The sequence below is a fragment of the Desmodus rotundus genome, chromosome 4, assembly GCF_022682495.2.
Source record: "Desmodus rotundus isolate HL8 chromosome 4, HLdesRot8A.1, whole genome shotgun sequence".
Lineage (NCBI taxonomy): Eukaryota > Metazoa > Chordata > Mammalia > Chiroptera > Phyllostomidae > Desmodus > Desmodus rotundus.
Genome location: NC_071390.1, coordinates 72,423,129 through 72,427,292, shown reverse-complemented (window position 1 = coordinate 72,427,292; position 4,164 = coordinate 72,423,129).

Sequence of the window (4,164 nt, the reverse complement as noted above, 5' to 3'; positions counted from 1 at the left end):
AGGGAAGAAGGAATAAAGAAAGATCGGAGGCAAGATAAGAAGGAATTTTAACAAAATTTAAAACATAGAAATAGATAAAAGAAGGCAGGAAGAAGACATAAAAATGGTAAAGGATGGGAGGAAGAAGGAATGAAAAAAAAGAAAAAAAGAGAGAGGAAGAAGGAATTCAGGGGGAAAGGAAAAAAAAGAAAAAGGATAAAAAAAAAAATCTTCTGTTGGCTTTAAACTGGTCAGGTTATTTCTGCTGGTGTCCTGTCTGTGCAACGGGAGGGGGTGGTTGGAAGGATTGGTTTCACTTTTCTCTCTTCCTGGGTCACACTCTTCGCTGTTTTGTAGGTGTGGTCCCTGGCAGTCAATCAGTCCGTTGATCAGCCAATCCAGCCGCTTTGGCTTGTGACGCGTGCGCACGCAGGAGGGGAATCCAGCCGCTTTGGGTCTGTGACGTTATTTTGTGTCCTGAGCGCGCAGCCGGCGGACCAATCGAGCCGCCAGGGCTTGGAACGCTGGCGCGCAGGTGGCGGATTCAGCCGCCTTGGGGTTAGGACACTCGCCAGCAGCTTTGTATTTGGAAAACGGGCACCCAGCCGGCCCTGTGCTTGGTGTGCGCGCGCAGCCGGCTGAGCCACAGGCTCTGTGCTTGGGGGCCCAATCCAGCCGCCCTGGGCTTGAGTCTCTCGGGCGGGCGGGGCCGCCCTGGGACTGAATCACGCGGCACTCGGTTCCGAGGTTTTGGGCCTGTGGGTGGAGCAGCTAGTCTCAGCTCCAAATTATCTCGGAGGTTTCAGGTGTGGGCGCCCCTCCGGGGTTTCAAGTGTGGGTCCCGTTCGCTAATCTGCTCGCTCGCGCGACCGGACCTCAGGTGAGCGTAGCAGTCCAGGGGCGGAGGGGGGAGGGGCGCCAGGGGCCTCGGCTACTACCGAGAGTTCTCTAATTAGCCCCTGAGTGTCTCTATTTTCTTTTTCTTTTTGAGAAATTCCTCCTTTTCAAGCCTCCCTGGTCTAATCAAGCACCTGGCTGCTCACAGCGCAGCCTGGCCCTCTCCCAAGACTCCTGCAGCCGCCCCTGCGCCAGGGCTGGCGCTTCTGCCGCCCTTGTACCGCGCGGTCCTGGGTCCCGTGGACCTTATTGTCCTTGAGCACTCTTCTTACCGTCAGATCTTTCAGTGTCCTCTATCTTTGGTCTCTGATCTTCGTATATGCTGGAATACTGTTGGCTGTTCGCTCTGCTCCTCAGATCAGCTAGGTATTTCCCTGGCGTTGAGGGGAAGTGGACTCCGCTCCCACCTATGTTGCCGCCATCTTCCCTCCTGTATGATCTTTTTAACATATTGCTGAATATGGTTTGCCAATATTTTGTTGAGTATTTTGGTGTCTATATTCATCAGTGATATTGGCCTGTAGTTTTCTTCCTTGTATCTTTATCTTGTCTTGGAATTAGGATGATGTTGGATTTGTAAAAAAAAGTTTGGGAGTCTTCTGTCTTCTTGAATTTTCTGGAATAGTCTGAGGATAGGGGTTAGCACTTCCTTAAAACTTTTGCAAAAATTCTCCTGTGAAACCATCTGGTCCAGGGCTTTTGTGTGCTGGGAGTTTTTTGATTATTGCTTCAATTTGATCAGCTGTTATTTGTCTCTCCAGGCTTTCTGCTTCTTATTCATTCAGTTTTCGGAGATTATATTTTCCCAGAAATTATCCATTTCACCTAGGTTTTCAAATTTCTTGGCATATATTTTTCATAGTGATTTCTTCTTTCATATCTGATTGTGTTTATTTGGGTCATCTCTCTGTTTTTCATGAAGAATCTGCTTAATGTCTTGTCAGTTTTGTTTATCTTTTCAAAGAACCACCTCCTGGATTTATTGATCCTTAAGATTGTTGTTTTAGTCTCCATGTCTTTTAATTCTGCTCTGATCTTTGTTATTTCCTTCCTTCTACTTGCTCTGGGCTTTGCTTGTTGTCGTTCCTCCAGTTCTTGTAGATGGGTTATGTTGTTTGTTTGAAATGTTTCTATCTCTTTTAGGTAGGCCTGTATCACAATGAACTTCTCTGTCATGACTCCCTTCACTGTGTCCCATAAGTATTGGACTGTTGTGAGTTCATTTTCATTTGTTTCCAGAAACATTTTGATTTCTCCCTTGATCTTATTATTAACGCTTTCATTCTTTAACATCATGCCATTTGGTCTCCATGAGTTTGAGTGCTTTTGAGTTTTTCCCTTGAAATTGGTTTCTAGTTTCAGGCCTTTGTAGTCTGAGAAAATGTTTGATATAATTTCAAATTTCTTGAATTTTGAGCCTGTTTTTTGTCCTATTATGTGGTGTATCTTTGAAAATGTTCCATGTGCATTTGAAAAGAATGTGTACTTTGTCTCTTTGTGATAAAAGGTTATATATATTATATAAACTTTGCCTCTTTGTGATGAAATTTTATATATACAAACTTTAAGTCCATTTGATCTAGGGCATTGTCCAATGCCAAAATATCCATGTTGATATTTTGTTTGGAAGATCTATCTATTTCTGACATTGGTGTGTTAAAATCCCACACAATAAATGTGTTGCTGTGTATATCTTTCTTGAAGCCCTCCAAGATTTTCCTTTATATATTGGGTACTCCTATGTTGGGTGCATGTATTTACAATATTTATGTCTTCCTGGTGGATTCTTCACTTGAGTAATATGATGTGTCTTTCAGTGTCTCTTTTTATGGAGTTTGTTTTAAAGTCTATTTTGTCTTACATAAGTATTGCTACTCCAATTTTTTTTTTTTTACTGTCCATTTCCTTGGAATATTTTTTCCCCAACCCTTCCTTTTCAGTCTGTGCAGGTCTTTTCTGTGAGGTAGGTCTCTTGTGTGCAGCATATGTGTGAGTCACGTAGAAAATCTACACTTTTAATAGTATCATAAATTATGGGTAAAACATCATGGAGAAAAAATACAATTCTATAGATTATTTTGGTTATTTGAAATCTATTTGAGGTATGTTACCTTCTCTTTGTAATAATTAAAATGATACACAATAAATTAAATCAATTACCTGCAGTAGTTAATGCAATTGGTTCAAAATATTCTCTTGATAATCACCATTTCATTAAATTTCTATAGCAAGCGTCTGTGAATCCCCACCTGAGAAGTTTCTTAGTCCCCTGGATACTGCTTGATTCAAGAATGTGAACACTAGAAAGGCCAGACAGTCAAATATCCAGGAAGCAGTCCTCCACACATGAAAGTTTGGCATTTGTATTTAAATATCCCACTTTTCTGGCTCCTTAAGAAACACATTTTTTCTGCATTTCTTATATGCCATTATAATGGAATTCTTTCACACCCCCATCTCCATTGTCCTCAGCAACAAAATATTTATATTAACATACCCTAAGAAGGTTTTTTGGGGGGGGAGATGGGAGCTATATAGTTACTCTCCTACAAATTCAGGATATATTACTTTCCTAAAGAAAATTTGTGTACCTCAAAAACTCATCTCAACTTATGCTTCTGGAGAAACCCAATGTAAGACCTTATATAAATGACAGTGGTGTCAGTTTAACTGATCGTTCTCTTGATGGTGATATTCTATAATAGTGTCTTGATATTTTCTGGACCTAGGGTCCTTATTCAAAAACTATATAATATTTTTTCTTCTGATGATATTTTGAAATGTGCAAGAATTTAGCCTCTGGAGTCAGAATAGCATTAGTCCACATCCTGGTTCAACCTTGTTCCTTATGAAAAATTGTTAATCTCCTTAAGACTTAGTTTCCTCAAAAGTATAAGAGGAATAATGGCAATCCCTACTGTATAGTATTGTACTGAGGATTAAATAAAAACCTATGCCTGAAGCATTCAATATGATGCTGGCACATTGGCATTGAGCAATAAGTATTAACTACTAATTATATTTAAAATGTAAAGCATTTTGAAGCATCTTTCATCCTAAATGCATAGAATGCTTGAAAATACACTAATCTTAATCCTAAACGTTTCCTCTTTAGATTGAAATCTACATTTTTGGTTGTCTGGAAATACTCGGTATGAGGTATTTTTCAGAAGCTTGTTTGTTATAGATTATGTGATGAGACTGATTGATCATCAGGGCAGTGTCTTTAAGGATGAAATTGAGATCCACAAATAATGATCCTGGGCAATTTCCAAATACCCTATAATC